This window comes from Dermochelys coriacea, chromosome 1, assembly GCF_009764565.3.
Source record: "Dermochelys coriacea isolate rDerCor1 chromosome 1, rDerCor1.pri.v4, whole genome shotgun sequence".
NCBI lineage: Eukaryota > Metazoa > Chordata > Testudines > Dermochelyidae > Dermochelys > Dermochelys coriacea.
This window is the reverse complement of record NC_050068.2, coordinates 239,359,497-239,384,425: the sequence shown is the minus strand read 5'-3', so window position 1 is coordinate 239,384,425 and position 24,929 is coordinate 239,359,497. Positions and strand designations below refer to the sequence as shown.

General features: G+C 42.0%; 1 protein-coding gene across 4 annotated transcripts in view; it reads left to right on the top strand.

Moving 5' to 3' along the window:
• PTPRO (protein tyrosine phosphatase receptor type O) overlaps positions 1-24,929 on the top strand; it is a 207,675-nt gene that overhangs the window by 25,475 nt on the left and 157,271 nt on the right. The gene's annotated exons all lie outside the window — the stretch shown is intronic.

Sequence of the window (24,929 nt, the reverse complement as noted above, 5' to 3'; positions counted from 1 at the left end):
ACTGAGCTCTGTCTTAATTAGACAAAATAATCCTTCATTGCTTAGGTAGTTCAGTAAATTAGTCACTGGCCTAACATCCACTGGAGCATGCTTATGCATTGTTTAATCCATATGGATGGTTAAAAGTAAGAGAAATAGAAAAGAAACTGATATTTTTCCAGACATGCTCTGAGACACACACTTCCAGATTTCTTTGCATGGACCTGATCTATAGCATGTTTAACTCGATGGAAAGACTTCCGCTGGCTTCAGCAGAGTTATAATCACACACAGCCTGATTCAGTGCTGTCCACAGGGCCTCTTGCTTACAATGGTGTAAACTGAATAACTTTTGCCTTCAGTGGGAGTTGCGTGTAAGAAGAGAGTCAAACTCATAAAGTTTGATACTGAACTGACACCAGTAACTGTTTGACTTGAATAGAGCTACAAAGGGCAAGCTTGTGAACTGTTACTTTCACTGATTAGTAAAAGATTTCAGAGTAGCAGTTGTCTTAGTCTGTATCCGCAAAAAGAAAAGGAGTACTTGTGGCACCTTAGAGACCAACACATTTATTTGAGCATAAGCTTTCGTGAGCTACAGCTACTTGAAGTGAGCTGTAGCTCATGAAAGCTTATGCTCAAATAAATGTGTTGGTCTCTAAGATGCCACAAGTACTCCTTTCCTGATTAGTACAAGGTTAGTGTGGGCCTGAGAGGCTAGTTAACATACCAGGCTGTAGCTGGAGGGAGCGCCAGGCTTAACTGAGGATGAAACCCAGATGGGAGAGAACAGAGGGGGTTGAGAGTGGGAGGTGGCTGTATGAAGAGTCTGCACTCACACTCGGGGACTAGAGAGAGTAGAGACACCAAGAGGGACAAAGGGGAACAGTTGGCCCTGGGATTCTCCCCTGAATAAAGAAATCTGACAGGAGGCCAGGAAAGAGATTAAAAGTCACTGGGAGCAGAGCAGGTGCTAGTGGTAACCCCTGATAAAAGGGCAGGATCTGGACTTTCTGGGAGGTATTCAATGGAGATACACGCAGGGAAAATTAAGAGGCGTGAAAGACCAAGCCTGAGGTGAGCAGAAGTTGGTTTGTTTGTACCTTTTGGTTTGGGTTTGTTAAGGGATTCCAGAGGAGAGACCTGAGAGAAGGATGAACCTAGAGAGGTTGTGGGGGAGGAGAAGGCTTGAGAGAGGCAGAGCAGGAAGAAGCCCAGTGAGGCAGTAGCAAGGAGTTGGATGAAGCAGTTTTTGGCTGCTGGTTATAGGTTTCCTGGGCTGGAACCTGGTGTAGGGGAGAGCCACTGGTATGGTGGCATGAGCCGAGAGAAGGGGGCAAGGATGACAGAGAGCCCTGAGAAAAGGGAATGAGTTCCATGGGGCCCTAAGTTGGGGCAAAAGGCCTGATACAAGGTGTTTTGTTACCCTGGAAGCAGTGGACTTAAATCATGAGTTGGCCAGAGGGCTGAGTCAGAGAGCAGACCACCTGTCAGCTGGGGGTGCCAGATGGGGAGAGAGCCACTACATCATGCCCAGCCACAAGGAGGTGCTCTAGTGGTGAGTCATCCCCCCTTTACCATCCTTGTATACAATATTTTATTATAAGTAATGCAGATGTTGACACCTATAGGTAAGTTGCCCAAGACTTTCTGTTGTAAGGCTCTTTTTTCAGTTGCTTATAGCTTTGCCAAACTTGTATAGTTCAGGCTAAAATTTTCCATGCCATGATTCTGCCTCAGTCTGAACTTAAAAATGAGCAAAAATGGTTCAGCTGTTTCTAAGAATGAGATAAGGGGAAAATGTTGTTTTGTCCAAGTTTTTTTAAAAAAAACTTTTAATTGTTTTGTTGAGAAGTTCTATCATCAGGGGGGTGGGTGAGAAATCACATTTTAATGTAACCTTAATTCACCCCTTCCCCTTGTGTATGTATATATTATAATATATATACAGGATTTTAGTTTATATAATGGAATGCTATTTTTCTACAGGATCCCTGCCTCATTCTGTGCACCAGATAGATGGTGCTCTGTGGCAAAAGTGACTGGTGGGAGGAGCACAAAGAGTAAAGTGACCCCCCCGGAGTCAAATGCCCCCACCAGCCTGGGTGGGGAGAGAAAGGGGAGGGGCCAGAGCCTCTCCTCTTCAGCCACGCTGCCTGGTGCAGTGCCAAGGCACTCTTCTCAGGCAGCTGCTGTGCTGTGGGCAGTGACTCCAGGGTCTGGCTGCCAGGAAGAGCAGCCGAATGCCAGGGGGAACCAGTGCAGTGGGAGGACAGAGTCCGCTCCCAGGTAATGTGGAATGGGGAGAGTGCGGGGGCCCCGGGCTGGGGGTGGGGAGGAGTCACGTGGGGAGGTCATGCCCCCCAGTTAGGCGACTTGTGGGAGGGGCACCAGCTGTGTATGAATCAGGGTTTTGTAGAGAATTGTGTAGAGGCTGTTGTCTGTAGGATCCCTGCTTTATTTGTTACAGATGTTGGAAGGTGTGTAGCAATAGTATTGAATGAGGCAGAGGATTGCAAGAAGAAAAGAGATGGTCTCATGGTCAGGGCAATTGAATGCTCTCCTGGAGAACTAGATTTTATGCCGGCTTCTGTCGTAGACATGCTGGGAAAGTCATGTAAACAAATATTTTCACAGGTAGCTACTTTATTCCTCCTCTTCTGGGTACCCAACTTGAGACGACCTTCCCCTTCCCCTATACCCCCAACCCACTGAGGCCTGATTTGCAGGAATGCTGAGCTCTCCAACTGCATTTGAGTCAGTGGGAGCTCTACTGTGAATACATAAAGAGCTAATCACTCTGAAAATTGAACCTTAGTCCTCTTAAATTGGGCACCCACAATTAGTTGCCAATTAAAAACAATCTTTCGGCCTTGGTTCCCTATTTGTAAACTAGGGATAATATCACCTCATCTACAGGCATGATGTGAAGATAAAGTCACGAATGTTTGTAAAGAGCTAAGACACTCTGATGAAAGCACCATAGAAAAGCTCACGAGGAAACTAGTAATTTTGAATTCAATGCAGTGTTTGGACAGCAGGCAGTAAATAGTGCACAGGCCCACACACTGAATGATGAGGATAAAAGGAAGCATTGAAGAGCTACCCATTCATTGAGCACTATCCCTCCTGTGCCCAGAATGAGGCAGGGGTCTTGTGGGGAAGAAGCCCAGAGAGGCACTGTGTGTGTGGTTAGTTTTTTGTGTGTTGTTGTTGTTGTGTGGTTTTTTTTTTTAAATCTAATTAGAATATAGATAATGGCCACAGTATAGAATAACTCCTTACATTCTTTACTCCCAAAGCACTTTAAAGGCTATGGGCCAAATTCTGTTCTCCATACTCTTGGAGTATGGACTCCTACTGAAATCAGTGGGATTGCTCCTATGGGGAAAACAAATAAGATTTGTCCCTACAGCGCAAACCTATTGAAATTACTTTACAATTGAAATGCAGTTCAGGCATGGGAAGGACTGAGGAAAATCGATACCCAGCACACCAGCAGCCAAATTCCCAAGCTGGATTCTGTCCCTTTTGCCGCAGAGATGGGGCACCAAGGGACTGAAATCCAGCTGCAAAGGCCCAGCACAGAGTTCCCTGTAGGAGGAGAACTCCCTGCTGGCACAACTCCATTGCGGCTGGGCACTGCACCTCAGGTTATACTGAGGGCAGCAGGGATGCATGGTGGAGCTCTGCTCTGTCATAGCCATCCTTCATTGCCTTAGGGACCAGTAGTGGAACAAAAATTTGCCTACCAGCTGTTTAATGTTGTGTTGGGGTCAGGTGGGTCTTGAGATTCTGAGCTGGAATCACCTCTCCTCTACCCTTGTCCTCTTTCTCTGCTCAGCACAAAAAAGAGTAACTCGATAAAAAACAATGTGGTCAGGAAACTTTTCGCCAAGGGCACCAGGTAAAACCCAACTCTTAAAGTACCTGAGCCTCTTAAATACTGACACAGAACCTCAGCTTCAATTTAAAAAAAGACAAAAACCTGCACGAAATTTCATGGAAATATAAGAGTGTCAAATTCTTGGTCTATGCTTCTTAATGAATGGCAATTGCTTTGATTTTTGCAAATGTTTATAGCTTCATAGATTGCTTTTCTGGTAGCTATTATAGCAAATAGAACAGTAGCTTATTAATATCACCACCATTGCTAGGTGTATGGTATATGGCGGTAAAAGGAGACTCACCTTGAAAACGTACATTGATTTTTCATAATCAAGAGGAAGTATTTAGCAATTCTTGTTATCAGTTCCTTTCTACAGATTCAGTTTATCATTACTGTAAATGTTTCTGTCTTCTTTAGTATAGGACAGAAGTATGGCTCTGCTTTTCACTGGAAGCCAAAGCCTAGCATAGGTTTTACGCACAGCTCAGACTGGGAATAGAGCTGCGTGTAACATTTGTCACAAATCACAATGAAACTTGCCTGACTTCGGTTTCACTACAACTTTGAAATGCTGCCAATAGGTTTGTTTAATGGTTAATGGAAATGCCTGTCTTTTTAAATATATGTAGAGGCCCATCTCTGGTTCTGAGCTGCAAAAAGCACATGAAATTCAATATCTCATATTCATGAAAGCTGATGGATAATCTCAATAGTTTTGAATGAAGTCACTGGAGCTAAGGTTTTTAAAGCAGTGCAGAGGATTTAGTAGAATTCTAATGGAACGTGAGTAGCTGAATCCCCTGTGCTGCTTCAAAAAATCGAGGGTAAAATCCTGGCCCCATTGAAATGAATGGTAAAAGTCCCATCAACATCAGTAGAGCCAGGATTTCACCCCTAAACCTCAAAAACTATGTCTTAAATGCAAGACCATCCTTCTTCACCCTTACATATTTTTGGATGAGTTGGGTGCCAAAAAAGAAAAAAACTGGATAAAAATAAGGACACTTTTTAACTTTTTTTTTTTTCAGGGTAGGACAGAAGAGAGAACCTAAAATTGTTAGTCAATGTTTTCACTTTAATGAGCCTTTACAGTTTCTTCTCCAATTAGGAATAAAGATACTGAAATGCCATGAGAGGGGTGGGTCTCAGACTGGATCTAGGAGGTACCTGGAATCTTACAAAATTTCCAGTCCAATTAACTAGCCTATGGAGTTTGGATGAGTATTTGAACTTTGGACTACTTATCCAAACTTTTGGAGAAGGATCCCCCAATTTATTATTAGTTTTAAATCCCATACATCCAAATTGAGGGCTTGTTCCTACACTGAATGAAGCAACACCAACAACTATATTGTCACTGAATACCATTTCCATTATATTGCCCCATTCATATATCACACTGTTCATCTATGGGAAAACAAAAGGCTTCCAATCATGTTCTTCATCCCTTTATTCTCTCCCAATATTAAAACCCTCAATTATATGTTAAAAGAAAATTTAACTCTGTTTTACAGGGCATACAAAGCCATGTAATTAGTTGGTAATGACTACATAACTATATAGTAACTGCCCAACCTGTACATCACATAATTATTCAGCACTTGGAATCTAATGTGATTATTTACTACATGTGCTTCAGGTTTTTTGGATCTTCAAGTAATGTAGTAGTTTTCCTAAGAAGCAATCTAATAATATGACTTGTATTCCTGTTGTTCCTGGAGATGCTTTCCCTGCCATGTTAGGTACTATACAAACATATAAGAAAAATACAGTAATACTGGCAATTTGCAAACTGTTAGCGTCTTTTCTCTGAAATGTTCATTTTTAAACTACTGTTACTAAACCAAATAAACATACTGTAGGAGGCAGTACACAAAAGTATCAGCAGCTCCTTTTGTGCTGTGATCCGCTTGCTATTTAAAAATTACACTTGCAAAATATAGCCATATTCATAAAAATGTACTTGTCACTAACAGTTGGGAGTATTAACATTGAAAGTAAATTCAACTTTTAAAATACTATCCCTCATTTAATACTCTTCTATGCTTCACTTAGCTTGGACAGTGAACCAAGATTTACTTTCATTTTCCATATTTAGTCCCATTCATTGAGGGTTTCTGTTTCATTGGAGTTTTTTGTTTTTTTGTCCTTGCACACCAGCACAGAGCTTTGGTGTTTGGGTTTCCCATGGCAAAGAGAAATGTTTAAAGACAAATTTATGAAGAATTTATTGAAGTATTTCAGCTCAGATCAGGTTTTAAAAACTTTCCCTTTTTCCCTGAGTCTTAACTTTTGTTTTTGTTGCTGCTGCTGTTTTTTCAGACTTCAGTTAGAGACTTGAACTAATTTACACTGTCACCTTAAAAGTTGCACGTGATGCTGATAGACCAGTGCTTGCCAAGACTGCAGGTGTCAGCTGAGCACTGACAAATTCATAGCTGGAAACAAGACCAGCTCACCTGTATGTTAGTGTTGTTCAAGATAGGTGTTGAACATATAAGAATGTGTTTAGACTCTGTAAAATGTGTATGTTGCTGCATGCATTGATCTTACTTATAATGTCTGTATCCTATGCTATAAGGTATAAGATATTTTATGTGTATAACTATAAAAATGCCTGCTCTGAATTTTTAAACCCAGGCAGGAGGAGTGGTTTTCAGACTTTAATTAAAGCAACCCTCTATCTTTCCCCCCCTTCTCCTCCTCCTTTTCATCTACTTTGATGATAACTTGTAGGTCCTGATTCTTATTTACATTAAGGTGACTTTACACCAATCTGGAAGGATGCAGGGGCCTAAGAGTGAGTATAAAATCTCATTTTAAGGCTCCTTTGCCTTGCCATAGTGGTGTAAAGTGGCTTTAGTATAAATGAGAATCGGGTCCATGGTATCTACCTTTTAATTGCATATATAGTGAGTAAATGTGCAGAGCTCCAGAATCCCTCCCAGCTGCTTGCTGTTTAATGCTCTTATCTGACAAAGTGTAAATAGGAGACTTATAATTAATTACTCTGCACTTACATGACATGTCTCATAAAAGTTCCATCCCAGAGGAGCCTATTATTTATCAGATTGTGATGTGAAATTACTTCTGTAATGGATGGAGAACACCCAGAAGATAGGGTGGTTTTAAAAAAAAAATCATTTGTAAACTGTTCCGTCCCTAATTGTCATACTTGGCTGAAAAACATACATAAAGAAGTGAGGATTAGAGGCATCAACCTTGTAATTACAACTGGCTGATTGCTTACTGGAAGACACACACATCATTTATTTAATTATTTTCTAATTAAATTTACTACCTGTATGAACAGTCAGATTATCATCTCTGAATTCCTTTTATATCCACAGTGAGGATACAGCTTGGGTAGCATGAGTGCAAGGCTCCCCCCAGCATACTGGAGTCCTGACCTGGAGGGCCTTTTCTAGGGGCAAAAGGGTACTACTTTAGTTTCAATGTTAATTTATTCAGATAGCTTCTGTTGTTATAGAGAGATGGCAGACTTTGCGTAGCTAAGGACCAGATTCTGCAATCAGATCTGTGTGGGTAGATCCCTTTACCGATGTGGAACCCTGACAATTTCACTGATACCCCCCCCCCATGAATCTGTCCATGTGATTGCATGCTATCTTTCCAGTTCCCTGATTCCTCTGTACTTTGTAAATTTTTCTCAAAAGTTCCTTTGTGCATGACATTTCACATAGGTTTTCCTCTGACTACACATCTCAAAAATTTGTACTGTGAGGTATGGGCGGAAAAATAATAGTGGTGATTAACTTTTTTAAAAAGAGCATTCTAATGCTCTTTTTTTAAATTTGTGATGCGTAGCTCAGAAACTGTGCACATTAGAAACTTCAAGTGTGTCTTAACCAAGATTCTGGCAGAAAATCCTAGTGTGTTTTGTTTTTTCTAAAAGAACAGGTGTAAAATTGTGGATGTTTTTCATTAAGGAGTTTTAAATGTGTAAACATTGAGCTTTAATTTTAATCTTACTCCTACAGTACCTGTGTCAATGGATTTAGGCCATTAAAATCGGAATCAGGCTCTTAATTAAGAACTAGTATAATCTTTGCCAAAGGTCTAGGGTGACTTGAGCTTTCGCTAAATAGGTCTCTGGATGAAAATGTGATTGTATAGAAGTCAGTGAGAGTATCCTGCTATCGGTCTTTCCTGTGCAAGTAGCCTTTAAAATGTGAACTAATTTCAAAGATTGTTCGGCATAATTATTTTTCTAACATCTTCCTCCAGCTGTCCTGCCTGCCTTGCAATTCCTTACCACTCCCCCAGGCAAAGAAAAAAGATCTCCATGGTTTAAAAAGCTTTTTTTCATGGGCTATGGAAACTCACTGGCAAGCTTATTGAAACATCATTAATATGCTGTAACTTCAAAATGTTAGTCAGAAAATTCATAGTTAAATATCCACAAACAGTTTCTGCTCTGCTGCCACCCATTCTCTGACTAATGATATTGAAAATGGAGTGACTGGGATCACCTTTTTGCTTGAATTATCATTTTGCCTCCATTTCATCCAGTTCAACTGCCATCTCATAGATACAGACCTGCAATTCATGCCATCCAGGCACAGAACACCCTCCACTTCAACTGCCCACTGATAGCTAGAAACATCAGCTTCTTGTAGTTCTTCCCTCCATGCTGTCTCATGACACTAATCCACTGAGTAGAGGTGCATAATGTGTAAGTGTTTTATCCACCTTCCTTTATCTCACTAAGGCTCTGGATGGGCATCCACCCTTCTTTTGCTTCCATTTTTATATTCCAGAAGGCGCCAATCTATCTCAATGAAAATAAGCTGCTCTCTTACCTCCCACTAGCCTTCATGGAGACTAGTCATCTCATTGCCAAACAGCAGGCCAGATGTTAAAAGCAGCAGGATTGGGTTTTGGGCAAATAAATTCTGGGAGGATCCCATCGGAGATTTCCTCGCGTTAGGGCATGGTTTGTACCTTATCTGCCAGCCTTATCTGTAAAGGGTCCTGTAGGATAGGCAAGAGACTAGGTTCATCCATGTGGAGGCCATGTGTCCCCACAGTGGCTTTGGCGATCAGCAATGCTCTCATTTCCCTGGAAGCTTGATTCTATTGGAGCTGTTATAGCAAGGACTGGAAGGGGGTAGTGTGCATCCCCCTGATCTGCCCACTTTGGCCTGTCCACTCACCTCTCTTCCACAGAATGACCCAGGAGCTGTGGAGAGGACACTAGGAGAATGAAGTGGTGTTGCAAAAGCAGCTATGCTTCCCCCAAACCCTGACCTTCTACCTCTTTCTCTCCCTGCATTGGGATATTTGCATGTCTGAGACCCTCCATGTGCAGATTGATGAGAAAGATCTGGCTCCTTATTAGGAGAGAGAGAGACTCCAGCAGATATGTACGCAAAGCGAGAGACACATCTGATAGCTGCTTGAAAAGGAGAGAGGTAAGTGAAGTAGAAGAAACATTTTACATAATAGAAATCCGCTAAAGAAAACTAGCCTGATGTAATAACCAGTTGCCCCAAGCAAACTGTAGCTGTGAAGAGGTTTGTCAGCTCAGCTTATAATGAAATCAGGATAGTGGGGGGGACCCTAGAAGTCAAATGATTTAAGCTCACAGGAGGAAAAAGTGATGAGGCTGAAACAACCCAAGACCCACTTAAATATTACAGAGTAAGAGGAAACAGAAGGTCATTTATCAGTTATCCGCATACCGGTGCATGATCATGGCTGTGGTCTTCAAATAGCTTAAGGGAGTTAAGTACCCAAATCCCATTGAAATTCAATGGGACCTAGCAGTCTGATTTCCTTAGATGCCTCTGAGAAATCTCCTTCTATGTGAAACTCGGAGACACATTGGGCCACATCCATCCCTGGTGTAACACTGTTGCATTCAGTGGGCTTTGTTCTGTGCCCAGGATTTTGCCCCTAGAGTAATTGTTTTCTCAGGGTTTAAATAGATAGCACCAAAGGATGTATGACAAGAGGCTTTATTATTATTAAAACTGCATTGATGTAACCCCAAGAGCACCACAATGCCAGAAGGCAAGGGGTTTCCCAATACGTAGCAGCTGCAGCTGAACCGACCAGCTGAGTGTACCCCAACCCATTGTTGTCATAATCTGTATCTAAAAGGTGTCATGTGAGGGATCTCTTGTGATCTGGTAACACTCAAGTCATTCATATTATTGTGTAGTGTATGTATGGGTGATCTATGATGTATGTACTAGAAATAAGTTATTGGCAGGTAAAGCTTAAGTTACCCCCCACCCCGACTAGAATGGGGTCCTGCCTGCTTGAATGTGTCTGCAATGTAAATTGAGCTAGTAGGAGCAATAGAAGTACATTTACATAAAAGGTAAACAAAACCATCAAACTGGTGAGCGAGGGGAGATAGCAACGTAACTATCTCAGCAGGGGGACAGGAGTTCAAAACTTAATATAGCATCAGCTTCCTGGTGGACACAACAAGCTGAACTCGAGTAGGGATTCCAGACTTTGAAAATTAAGATAAAACTTTGAGGATATAAGGAGAGAGGGAAACACCTTTTGGGAATCCTTCAGCTGAAGAAACAAAGAAACCCTGAGCTTTGGGTTCTGTGTTGGATCCTGGCTAAAGACTAGCTTGCCATGCTGGTAAAATGACTGTGGTAAGAAAATTACTTTGAACAAAAGATTCTAGTTTGTTAAATTAGGTTTTGGTCTTAGAAGTGTCTTAAGTTTGTTAATTTGTAACCATTTCTATCCTAACCCCTTCTATTTGGTGGCATTTAAGTATCTGTTTTGTTAATCAACTTATATTATCACACACCCGTTTCAGTATAGTGTTACAAACTGAAAGAATAAAGTCCTCCGCTAAACTAACAGGTTGGTGTTGTGTACTGTCTCCTTAAAGGAGCAGCTATGTAGCTAAGGTTTTGTGAGTGCTACAGCAAGAGGGGCTGAGCACTGCAGAGGAGACCGTTTGGGGAAGACTTGAGACTGGAAGGGCTGTTGGTGTCACCTGGCAGTGAGTAACCAGGTTAGGAAGCTGCTGGTGTCAGGGCTCTGAGCAAAAGCTGCATAGCACCGAAGCATTCAAGGTTGCAGGGTAGGTGGTGGCACAGCCCCTTACTTGTCTAGGTGAACCCCCAAAATGTCTGTCATTTTTTAGTTTTGCTAATATAGCTAGTTTTGTTACAGAATCGTATTTATAACTAGGAAAGGGAGAACCATTGAATGAGAAACTAAAAATCCACTCAGTCCTTCAGCTGTAAAAGAACACTTTATGAGCGTCAGAGTTTTTTGTCGTATATACATTTCTCTCTCTCATCCCAGGCATGAAAATACCAAAATGTATCATGCTAAAGAAATACTGTCTGTATTTCTGACTTCATTGAAACAAAGAAGCATTGGAAATCTTGTGAGGGGGAAAAGCCACCCCCCTGAGATTTCTACTCTGATTTCTCTTTGAGGTACAAATACTAAATGTCTAAAATAACTTCAGTTTCAATGTTTTATAAAGTCACTTTAATAGTACGGTGACCAAATGTCCCATTTTGGCCAGGGCAGTCCCCTTTTTAAGCTCTGTTGTGGACTTCTGTGGCAAAACTGGCATTTGTCCCATTTGCTTTTGCCCTTGGGGGGTGCAGAGGAACTTTCAGGCAAGAGCAAACGGGACAAATGCCCAGTTTTGCCCAAAAAGTTGTGACATCCGTGGTGTTGGCTTGGGGCGGTCCCTGAGTTCTGATTGTCTTACTGGTATCCAAGCTGAAAAGTCCCAGTCTTATTAATCTCTCCACATACGGAAGTTGTGCCATACCCCTAATCATTTTTGTTGCCTTTTTCTGTACCTTTTAGACCCCGTCATTTTATATGTATCATTGGGATCATATTTTCCAATATGTATTACTTTGCATTTGTCAACATTGAATTTCTTCTGCCATTTTGCTGCCCAGTCACCTAGTTTTGTGAGATCCCTTTGTAACTCTTTGCAGTCTGCTGTGGACTTAACTATCTTGAGTAATTTTGTATCATCAAATTTTGCCACCTCACGGTCCTTGGGGGACACCATCTTTTAGTTCTCTCCATTCTGAAAACTGACCATTTATTCCTACCTTTTGTTTCCGATCTTTAAACCAGTTACTGATCCATGAGAGGACCTTCCCATGGCAGCTTACTTTCTTTGTACCTACACTTAAAGGAAAAACCTTTCCCAAGAGCAATAAATTCCCTCTAGTAGGAATCACATTAAATACTTTGTTTTGCTGCTTCTGGTTTGATTAATCCTTTAAAAATGTACAGAAATGGCACTCCTGGTCCAGATCAGCTGGTATGAATTGTCACTGCTCCAGCAACTTCAGAGATGCCATGGCAATTTACACCAGATGAGAATCTGGCTTCCCTGTGTGCATTTTGGAAAGCAAATCCTCCTTGAAGTGTGATTGCACATGGGCTATAATTGCAGCAAGGGAGATGGTGGAGTGCTTGAGGATTTGACGATGATGAATCTAATATTTACTAATAAAATGAGTGTTTGCTATGGCCTGGTATTTTGAGTTCCTACTGTGCACTACTGCTCTTACGATGGTAATTTGCATCTGCTTTAGTTTGTTTGTGAAACATATTTACTAATTAATTCTGGTGACTGCAGGTTAAATTGTGGCTTTAAGCCACTGTCCTCAGGAGCAGGGTGCAGAGATGCTGGTGGTAGCTCTTCAGGGAAGGTGCTACGATTATTACTACTAGTCTCTGCTGTGTTACTTATGGAGTACCCAAAGGCATGTAACAACATAAATAAAGAGAGAAGGTCACTGGCCCAAACAGCTTATATTCCAGGCTCTGATCTGCAGGCATTGACTAATGGGCACAATGTTCGCTGTCAGCAGGACTCTGCACATTAATGAGCACAATGCCCTGTAGCCAGTGCATTCAGGTTTGGCCCTAACTTTAGATGTCTTGCAATGAGTGAGAATAGCAAACAACTGTTTGGGGTGAAGAGGGGAGGAAGCTGGGGGGGGAGAAAAGACAAACAATTGGATCACAGTAATTCATCTTTCACTTAAGCTCGTCTTGGGTGAAATCTTACACCTGATGAAGTCGATGGCAAAACTCCCATTGGCTTCAATGATAAGTTTCACCCCTTGATTCCATTGTATTCCATTCCTTGTGTGTATGAATATAGGTGTGTGTATATGTTATGCATGGGCAAGAGTATTCTGGCCAACACACCTAGGACATCCAGAGCTAAAAGCAAGAGTCTAGCTGATGGCTTGTTACAACTTGTATCCCCTATGGATTGGCAAGGTTGGTGGGGGGGGGCAGAGATGGGCACAAGCTTTGCCTGCTCTAGGGTTTTTTGGCAAAACCATGCACGGTTGCTGATATCTGTGCAGTTCCAGTGGAGGTAGCAATGGTGGAAGCCTCAGGCTATATTTATACTTAAAATGCTACAGCAGTGCAGCTGCTGTAGTGCTTCAATGTAGACACTTACTACAGTGGCAGGAGGGATGTTCCCATTGCTGTAGTAAATTCATCTCCCTGAGATGCAGAAGCTTGGTAGAAAGAAGAATTCTTCTATTGACCTAGTGGTATCTGCTCTGAGCGTGAGGTTGGTTTATCTACAACTCTCAGGGATGTGGATTCCCCCCCCCCACCATGCTGCTCCTCTCCTCCCCTCCCAACAAAAGACAGCTATGCCAATGTAAGTTTTCAGGGCAGACTAGCCCCCAGACTAGCCCCCAGCATATACTAGGCTGAAGAAGCCATCTGCGTTTAACCCCACAGCTGAGAGAGCTGCTCAGTGGAAGGTTAGACGGTTGTGTTAAATACCCACAGGAGACTTTCTGTGCTCGGTTCCTGCTATTGCTACTGCCAGTGGAGCTGCACTGTCATTAACAATGGTGGAAAATCTTTGCGAAGAAAAAACACTAATGTAAACCTAGCCAAACAGCTTACAGCTTGCAGATGACATGGAAGAGAGAGATTTTGTTTTAAAGGAATTAGAATGGGAGGGGTGTTGATTTGACACTCCATGCATTTTCAATTAGCCAAGATTTTCAAAGGGATTTGGGATGCCTCCACTTTTAAGCCATTTTAAAAGTACCTGATTTTCAGGGGTGGATGCTCAGCACTTTGCTATCTCCGATTGGGCACCCAAATTACTAGTCACTGATCATTATTTTTCATTGGTATTGTTGTAGCTCCTACTATGCATGGGTGCTCTGTTGTCTGACCCTTTCCAAATCCCTGCCTGGAAGGAGCAATGTGTAAGGGGCAACAATTTGGAGAGCACTGGGAGAATGAACAAAGAATTGGGGAAGTTTTGACATGGATCCATATTTCTCAGTCTGGCTCTAGTGTTGTTCTGGTTTGAAAGTGTTCCATATATGCTTGCGGTCCTATTAAGTATTCCGTGTTCTTTTAACAGAAAAAAAAATCAAGGACTAAACAGTGGATTAAGAGAGAGGGGAAAAGAAATTTCCTTTCTTCACCTATATTTAGTAAACTCCTTTTTAGGGGTATATAGGTGTCTAATCACTGGGTCATATTTCATTCACATATACCTTTTGCAGCTATTTCCTTTTTCATTACCAGGGCAGAAAAGTTCATCTATTGAAGAAATAGATAGAAAATAAGGCATCCCAATTCTGATCTTGCATTCTTTGCACATCAAAATTCTCACTGAAGGCTTGGGGCAAAATGAATTCAGGCTGAGGCCCATAGCCACAACATTGTGAGAATTTAAAAGCCAAGCAAAATAAGTGGCTCTCCGCTAACAAACTGATGGTAAGCATAACTCTCATAGATAATCCGATTAACATGACTGAAGATCCTGAAAACAGTGACAGAGTAAAGGTTCATTTCTTACACATAGTAAATCTTGAATATAATAGTCTACCGAACATCAAAGATGTGCCTAATGTCATTATCTAAGCCAGAGATGTTTCCTATCACATCTGTGTCTATACTTTTATGCAATTTCTTCAGTAGGTTTATTTAAAATGCTTTCCAAAGGAACCTCATCATCCATGACAGGCTGCAGGCACCCAAGGTATCTGTGCTTGATGCAGTTCTGCATCCTATTTGTTAAGAGTGCTTGTTTTCACTCAATCACTCTGTTTGGAAAAGGTACTAGTGTAGTGTGATAACTGGAGTTAAATGGAAGGCTTTATCCATCTGAACCAGCTTCCAGGGTGGTATAAAATGAAATTTTGTAATCAGCATCAACCATTTCTACATTTATTTGAACTGGACAGAGTGGGAAGAAAAGACATTCTTCTGGAAGTAAAAAGAAAAGGAGTACTTGTGGCACCTTAGAGACTAACAAATTTATTAGAGCATAAGCTTTCGTGAGCTACAGCTCACTTCAAGTGCCACAAGTACTCCTTTTCTTTTTGTGAATACATACTAACACGGCTGCTACTCTGAAACCTGTCTTCTGGAAGTGTTTTCTTCTGATAAAATATTTATGCAAGACATGCACAGCCCATTAGATTAGGCCTTTCAAGAGCAGAATTAAGATTTTCTTCTTTGCTGAAACGACATAAAAAGACTCATGCATTTGTCTTCTTATTTCCCTTCCCCCTTTAGATGTGACATTGTAAGTGATGGTTAAATGCAAATTCCCAAAGGTACATTCTTTTCTGCGGCGGGGAGAGGTGGAGCAGTTTGTGCTTAATGCTGAGACTCAGAGCATCTGGGTTCAATTCTTCTATCTGCCTCAGAAGTCTTGGGCAAACCATTTAATCTTGCTGTGCCTCAGTTCCCCATCTGTAAAAATGGCGCAGAGCAGGTAAATTAGATATATTACAGATATCCAAATGAGCCGTGGTGCAAAGCCTCTAAGAAAAAAGAATGCCTTCTCCAGGCGTGATCCTGCAACTCTTCAGTTTGTGCAAGGGAAGTCCCACTGAAGTCAACACAAATATAGCGTGCATGATTAGTGCTGTTGAATCAGGCCTGTAGAGGTGCCAAGAGGGCTAGCGGTGGGGGAGTGATCTGTCATTTCAGTTTAAGATTGCATTCATTTAGGGGAGGGAGGGTAGAATTTCCAGTGAGGAGGGTTTGTTTCTGTATGAAACTTCAGTACATTCTTTTCAGGCCAGTTGCGTACGTGTTGTTCACACACTCTTTTGTGGGTCTCTGAACAGTCCTCCTCCAGTGACCCAATAATAAGTAATTATCTCTCCTACTCACTGTTTAATGATGTTCGTATTTTACATAGAACAGCTGTGCTGCACTTGCTGCTCTTGCCAAAATTAAATACGCCTGCTGGCCTTCACCTCCAAAATAGGCCTGGTGTTGAGTGCCCCTGGAAAGTTCTAGATGGCTTTCTAAAGGTACTGCTACACTGCAAGTGAAGGTATGATTGCAGCTCGGGTAGCCATATCTGTATGCTAGCTTTATTCTAGCTGGTGCAGGTAACAAGAATTGTGAGGATGTAGCAGCATGAACTAGCTGCCCAAGTACAAGTCTGCTGTGGACCCTCGGTACATACTTGGATTGCTGGTACATGTGTCTGCACTGCTATTGTTATCTATGCAAGACTGATTAATGCTGGCATGAGTATGGCTTCCGCTAGTCACATTTCCATTTGCAGTGTAGATGTACCCTGAAAAAATTCTCTAGTTCAACCACCATAAGATATTGGGCTAGATGCCAGAGATTTCACCCAGTGAATTCTTGTCTCTGTTGTGCATAGGGTGACCAGATGTCCCGATTTTATAGGGGCAGTCCCGATTTTGGGATCTTTTTCTTATATAGGCTCCTATTACCTCAGCCCTCATCCCGATTTTTTTCACATTTGCTGTCTGGTCACCCTAGTTGTGCAGGAGGTCAGACAAGATGATCCAGCCTTAAATCTATGAACTCCCACCAGTTGGAGGGCACTCAACACCTCACAGAAGGTGTATCTTGCAGGATTGGATAGTAAATCCAAACCACAGGCAATTTTTGAATTTTTTGGTTTAAAAGCAGAGTGCACACACTGAATACTCATTCATTTTGTTGCAGTTTCTTGACGATGTGTTCTCTTTTCCAAGTTCATCACTTGTGTCTGTCTGTCTGCTCTTTGATATGGATTCCTTAAGTCCCGCTTCTTTTCCCTTATCACACTCTTCTTTTTATATTCTTCCTGATTGCTATAGAAATAGGGCACAGCATAAGGCTATTTAATTTTTGCACAATTTAGCACACTTGCCACACAAGGTCCCTAAGAGAGGAGAACAAAAAGGAACTGAAACAAAATTTTCTTTTCTGATATCAGAGCCTGCTGTATAGAAATAACTTCTTTTTAATTGACTGGAAGGTCCTTCTCTAATTTGCATACAGAGGAAGGAAGGTCTGGTAGTTAAAACAGTGGATTGAGACTGAGTATCTGAGTTAAATTTATGGCTCTGTAACAATCTTCCCTGTGTGACCTTCAGCAATTTGCTTAGGCTAGGTTTGAAAAATTCTATCCCTTGAGTGTGTAGTTAAGCCACCTAACCCCACAGTGTAGACAGTGCTATGTCAATGAAAGAATTCTTCCATTAACCTAGCTACCACATCTTGGGTAGGTGGGCTAACTATTACAGTGATGGGAGGAGTTCTCCTGTGGCTGTGAGTGTCTACACTGAATCACTCTAGTGGTGTAGCTGAATCACTCTAGTGGTTTAAGGGTAGATGTAGCCTTATTATTTTTTGTGCCTCCGCTCCTTGTCTACTACTTCCCCATCTAACACTTCCTTTTCCTGCCCTTTGTCTGTCTTGTCTACTTAGGATGTAAACTCTTGGGAACAGAGACTACTTGTTACTCTGGTGGTGCAGTGCCTAGCACAGTGGGGCCCTGATTTTAGTTATGCCATAATAATAATCTATATAAAAGGTGACGCCACCAACCAGGGCTGAGTATTTCAGGAGTATGCCAGATACTAATTTACTACAGCATGATTAGAGTACAGGAGGTCCATACTTAGCTAAGAAGGAATGCTTTGCTATTTAAGAGGCCAGTGATGATAAACACAAAGCTGTCTTTAGATGATATATCAAATAAATCCTAACCATTATGGTCCTCTCATGGCACATCTTGTAGGAGTAAAATTGTATATTTGACCCCATCTGTCATTTGTGCTTATGGCAAATAATGTGCTTAGATGCAGCTACTGACAGATTGTCAGGCTTAGAGAAGCAAAGGTGGAGGCCATTCTTTAAGCAGGCTGAAGTTCAAACCCAGTCCCTTAACAAACCAGCTCTTGACATCGGAGTGCTCACCATTGCTGCCCAGTCCTAAAGCCCCCTCAAACCTCACCTCTTTGTTACTGGGGAAGGTGACCAAGAGGCAATGACTATTCCTGGAGCACTTGGACACACCTTGGGCAAATTCCAGCCACCCTCTGGAGGTGAGACAGCACTTGTCATTCATGAATAACCTGCTGGTTTTCAATCTGGTGCAGTTGACCATACAGATACAGTTGCTTCAGCAACTCAAATTTCATTGATTTGTATGGAATTAGCAATTAAAGCCTTACTTAAGAGAAAGCAGGCAGTCATGCAGCTGCCAACATCAAATCTAACCCTGTAGCATTTTCTCAAGCACCTGGCCTGTCTGCCATCTCTGTAGCTGAGCTCCTCATGATGTCTCTATGGAGTAAAGGCATTATCTCCATTTTACAGATGAATAAATAGAGGCAGAGAATTATAGAATTTTCTTTTTTTTAAAACTCATGTGTGTTCGTGTGATGCTGATGGGAGGCTTCAAAGTCACACAAGGCTGAGCCCACATAGAATCATAGAAGCTCAGGGTAGGAAGGGACCTCAGGAGGTCATCTAGTCCAACCCTCTGCTCAAAGCAGGACCAATCCCCAATTTTTGCCCCGATCCCTAAATGGCCCCCTGAAGGTTGAACTCACAACCCAAGGTTTAGCAGGCCAATGCTCAAACCACTGAACTACCCTCCCACATCTTCTGAGTGCTCCATTCACTAGTCTCTCTTTCCTGCCTATTTTAGCCACAGGGCATATACATTCAGGGAGTTACAGAATGGCTTTTTTTTTTATTAACTGAAGTAGATTGTTAGTATGATAGTTGTGTGTGCTTCTTTTAGGTGGTGGTTTGTTTGTGTTCGGTGAGAGCTACTGTTGCTTCAGGTTACTCTCCTGCAAGGAGGATCAATGTGAACAATCTGTGGCTGATAGGACAAAGAATGAGTATTTACATACTCATCAAACCTTCTTGTTATAACTGCTCAAATGTATGTTCGCTGCATTTGGAGGAAGCTGGTGATGTCTGAGAGTGGAAAAGAACAATTGAAATAAAGATGCTCTAAGGGCCTATTTACAGATTCTATTGTTTGGATTTGGAGGAGGATTTAAAGGTGTGTGGTTGGATCATGTTAGTTAGCTTGATCTAAATAACATCTTCTATAGACATGACCTTGGAAATGGTTTTCCAAAGAGGAAGCTAACACATGATTGCCTTGTGACGTTGGCAGACTGGGTGCCAGTTCTTTCCAAGACTGCAGACATTAGCTAAGAGCTGGCACCTAGCTGGAGACCAGAGCAGTTCACTTGCATGATAGTTTTGCTCAAAAGAGTTATTAGTCTTACAAGAATGTATTTAGTGTTTAGACTCTATGAAATGCTTGTAAATTGCTGTGTGCATTAATCTCACTTGTAATGTCTGTATTCCATACTATGACGAAATATGTAAGATTTGCTTTATAACTTTGAAAATGTTTGCTCTGAACATGTGAATCCAGGCATGAGAATCATGCCCACCCCCTCCCATCTACGAGGACTATCAAAATTTAAGTGGGCCATTATAAGATTAAAAGCTTTGTTAATTATCCCATCCACCCACGGAGAATATGTGCAGAAGGCCTCTAACCGTTGCTTTGAATGCTGGAAGAGGGAAATAAAAAATAGTTGACATGGAGATTTTTCATCTCTTTGCTGTTTGAACTCTGAGGGCCAGAGACACCAAACTGAAGCCAGAGACCCCAAGGGGCTGCCTCCTGGGTCTGCCCTGAAAGACGCTTTGAATTGACGGAACACTACAACTCTGTCACTCATACGATTTAGATTGCAACTCATTTGTGCATATGTTTGCTTGCTTTAACCCGTAAATAATTCTTATTTCTCTTCACTAGTTAATAAACCTTTAGATAGTTTATTACGCGATTGGCTAGAGGCGTTGTCTTTGGTGTAAGCTCTAGGGTATCAGTTGAACTAGGCTTAGTGACTGGTCTCTTGGGAATGGAAGGAACCTGAATGTTGTGTGATTTTTGTGGGTGAGTGGGTGTGAATGACCATTTATCAGTTTTTCTGGGTGGCAAGATAGACTGGAAAGTCTAAGGGGACTGTCAGTCAGGTAAGACTGTTATAGTGATCCAGGAGTTCACATTTGTTACTGGCTTGGTAAAATCCAGTTATAGACCACACCACCAGTTTGAGGAATCTGCCCTGTTTTTCACAGTCAGCCCTGACTCATGGTCATGAGCCACTCCTGACAGTGTGACAAGCCTAACCCATTGTAAAATCCTAGGGTAGATCAATTGTAGTTTTACCTCAGTTTAGCTATCCAAGGTGAATCCTGGGAGGGAGGCTCTTGATTTAACACACCGTTAAATCCTAGTCTAGACAAAGTCTTACTGACTCAAAACTTTCCTCTTGGAACCTCCATGGCAGTGCTATACGACACCCAATGCTGTAGACCTTTATAGTTTTTCATTGCATCAAGAAACTATGCCGGTAAGGTCTGTGTAATTTGAATGGGTGTGTATTAGAGCAGCAATTTTTTTTTTAATTTCCAGAAGGTAGGGAAAAGTCATACAAGTCTTAAAGCTGCATGCCAAAGTGTGCAGTCATGGATGTCTGTCTTATTAGTGAAAAGCACCTGGGAACAGGGTAAAAATCATACAATGCTGCAATACACATTCTAGCTTGCACCTAGTGCATGGATCTGGAGGAAAAACCTATGACAGAGAGCAGGAATCTCCTTCTGTGGTGTTGCCATTTGCTTAAGATACTAAGACATGTTGTTTGCTTTGGTATGCAGCAGGATCCCGGGATCCTGTTGTGCTGGGTGCTGTACAAACAGACCAAACAGCAAGCTCGGCCTTGGAGGGTTAAACTGGCAAAGATAACACCAGTCCTTTCGATTAGCAGTATGCCAGTTGCCATTTCACGGAAAATGGAGCAGCACAGTGATGCAAAGTGGCAGGGCTAAGCAGCTCTAGAGCAGAACTCAAACATATGCTAGCGATACTGGAATCCATTTCCATATCTGACTTGTAGGGCAAGAGAGGCAACAAAATAAACAAACAAATCAAACACAAACAAAAAATCCCTGTCAGTAAAGCAAGCGATTCAACACTTTGTTATTTTTAATTTCGGACTCGGAGTTAACGTTTTGGCACAGCACTTCAGCTGATTCCTTCCTTAAAGGAACCTCAGATTTAAATACATGGGAATTTTTTTTCACGGATCACTGTGGGTTAGTCCCCTTTTGATCTTAGCATCTGAATGATCTCTGTGTGCAGAGCCACAAGCCTTTGATAGTCCCAAATCAAATATGCACAGAATTTAAAAAAAAAATCTCCATTGTAAAAGCTAAATCAGATTATAGTTGACTCCCACAAGGTGCAATATTCTTTAATTGCTGCCCAGTGATGCTGAGTGAGGTGACAAATTCTTTCCAAACACTTGGGGAAAAAAAAATCAAATAATTCTCCAGTGTGATCCTTATGAAAATACTGACTGATTAGTCCCTTCACTTAACGGAGCATGCAAAGGAATGACCATAAGAAAGTGAGGCCTTGTCTACACTACAGAGTTTTGTTGACAAAAGTTGTGTTGACACTCAAAAAGCGCTACAATAAAAATTGGCATTGCATGTTCATACTCGCTCCCTGTTGACAGAGCACGTCCACAGTTGTGGCACTATCATTGACAGCGTGAGCAATGCACTTTGGGTACCTATCCCACAGTCCAGCTCAACACCGTCTGTTGCTAGGTCTTGTGGGAAGGTGGAGCAGATTGCAGCGCATCTTGGGAGCAGGTTCAATGTCCTATTATGCATTGTTTTCTGTCCCAGCATTCCATGGGCTTTGGGCGTTCTTTCGCAGCATTTTTCAATGGACCTTGTTTGCTGTGCAGCCCGACATCTTTGTGAGAAGGGCTGGATCCCACACTGCTCTCCTCTTCTCTGATAACTGTCATTAAGGCATAGTGGAGGGCAGTGAAGTTAATCACAAAGTTCCTAACTGAAGAAGATTCCCAGTTGCCTGGCATGCTGTGTGATATGAATAGGAGCAACTTTCTACAGGTGGGTGTCATTGTAGCGTTGTATCTCACTGCTGAGGGTAAGCAGGGAAGCATGCATACATCTACTGCACGCTTGTGGCTTCTGCCCTGGTCCCTATGCTGCTCACCTGTGTGCTGCTTTGGTCCCTGCATAAGTGATTGCCGAATGGAAAGTGGCCTACGATGGGGGAAGGAACAAAGCAGCTCTGCCCAGGAACCTTTGGCGGAGGATTGCCAAGTACCTCCAGGAAACTTTCCTGGAGATCTTTCTGGAGGATTCCCATGAGATCTCGATGTGTCTCAACACCCTGTTGAACTCTACTGATTAGCTGCACGGGGAAATGTCCAGCCCACAGAAACACATCCAGCCTTGTACATTTCTATACCGTGAACCCACTTCCTCACTACACAAACCACAGCCACTTACCAGGCATCTCCTCTCCTGCTGATTTCTCGCTGGAGAGCAACTGCTGAGACTGGCTAGGCACCTCCGGGGTGGTGAACAGTACCTGGCTGCCTGCCTGCCCACCCCACCCAGAGATTCGTAGAATTTCAGGTAAGAATGGACTACTAGATCATCTAGACTGACTTCCTGTAAATCATAAATTTCTCCCAGTTATCCCTGTATTGAATCCATAACTTGTGTTTGACTAAAACATACCTTGTGGACAGGTCAGGGAGTTTGCTAGGCTGCTATTTTGATATCTATCTTTAGAAACTCTTTAAAAAATATTAAAAGGCAAGCACTATTTTAAAAGTTAAATGCTTGGGGATTCTCTAGTACATACATTTTTTGTCTGGCAAAGTTTTGGAGGGTGTGCATGGAGGGAAGAGGAGAGCATTTTATCAGTAGGGTTCACCATGTTTTTGTTTATCCTCTTTTCCTGCTGGATCAGACCCTGATTCTGCAAACTGAATTTTCTGAGTGTTTTTTTTTGTCATGGTTGTATTTATATACATCAGAATAAAATGTCCTTTTCTCCTTGTATCCATTCCCCACCCTTTCCAATGCCCAAGATGTCTTCTTTCTCATGGATGTCAACATATTTGTTCCTTAAATCAATGTATTTGCCTCCCTTATTTTGAAGATTGCTTCTATCAGGCTCAATGGTATGGTCTGGGTGATCTTAACTATGCATTTCCATACTTACTAATGTAAAGAATGTCATCCCCCATCGTCCTCCAGCAGCTGCTCCATGTGAAGGATAACCGCCTACTATTACTGCATATAAGTACATGCTTAGCTTTTAGCACATGAGCATTCCGTTAACCTCAGTTGGATTACTCACGTGCTGAATTGCTTGGTTGCTTTGGTGGCCAAATGCAAAGAGCTCAAGTACTCTGTTAGAGTGGTGTCTATGCTGAAAGTCTCGGGTTCTATCCCTCCCAATGACGGTGATGGTCAGCTATTATGCTGTTTGGATTTCTTTTAAGTTTAATCCCCAAATAATTTCCTGAGTTTCTAATGCTTGTTTTTTGCTAACTACAGGGTTAATATAAGGATTTTACTAAGCTGCATCCTCAGCCTTAACTTCAATTTAATAGAGAATTTTGTTTGAGAAGAGGTAGACTTTTAAACCCTTATTCATTTCAACTATTGACATTGTTTTAACTTCAGAGGGCTGAGGCAGTTACAAAAATATGACAGGTTTCAGAGTAGCAGCCGTGTTAGTCTGTATTTGCAAAAAGAAAAGCAGTACTTGTGGCACCTTAGAGACTAACAAATTTATTAGAGCATAAGCTTTCGTGAGCTACAGCTCACTTCATCGGATGCATTTGGTGGAAAAAACAGAGGAGAGATTTATATACACACACACAGAGAACATGAAACAATGGGTTTATCATACACACTGTAAGGAGAGTGATCACTTAAGATAAGCCATCACCAGCAGCAGGGGGGGGAAAGGAGGAAAACCTTTCATCCTGACAAGCAAGGTAGGCTAATTCCAGCAGTTAACAAGAATATCAGAGGAACAGTGGGGAGTGGGCTGGGGGGGGAGAAATAACATGGGGAAATAGTTTTACTTTGTGTAATGACTCATCCATTCCCAGTCTCTATTCAAGCCTAAGTTAATTGTATCCAGTTTGCAAATTAATTCCAATTCAGCAGTCTCTCCTTGGAGTCTGTTTTTGAAGCTTTTTTGTTGAAGGATAGCCACTCTTAGGTCAGTAATTGAGTGACCAGAGAGATTGAAATGTTCTCTGACTGGTTTTTGAGTGTTATAATTCTTGACATCTGATTTGTGTCCATTCATTCTTTTACGTAGAGACTGTCCAGTTTGGCCAATGTACATGGCAGAGGGGCATTGCTGGCATATGATGGCATATATCACATTGGTAGATGCGCAGGTGAACAAGCCTCTGATAGTGTGGCTGATGTGATTAGGCCCTATGATGGTATCCCCTGAATAGATATGTCGACAGAGTTGGCAATGGGCTTTGTTGCAAGGATAGGTTCCTGGGTTAGTGGTTCTGTTGTGTGGTGTGTGGTTGCTGGTGAGTATTTGCTTCAGATTGGGGGGCTGTCTGTAAGCAAGGACTGACCTGTCTCCCAAGATCTGTGAGAGTGATGGGTCGTCCTTCAGGATAGGTTGTAGATCCTTGATGATGCGTTGGAGAGGTTTTAGTTGGGGGCTGAAGGTGATGGCTAGTAGCGTTCTGTTATTTTCTTTGTTGGGCCTGTCCTGTAGCAGGTGACTTCTGGGTACTCTTCTGGCTCTGTCAATCTGTTTCTTCACTTCAGCAGGTGGGTATTGTAGTTGTAGGAATGCATGATAGAGATCTTGTAGGTGTTTGTCTCTGTCTGA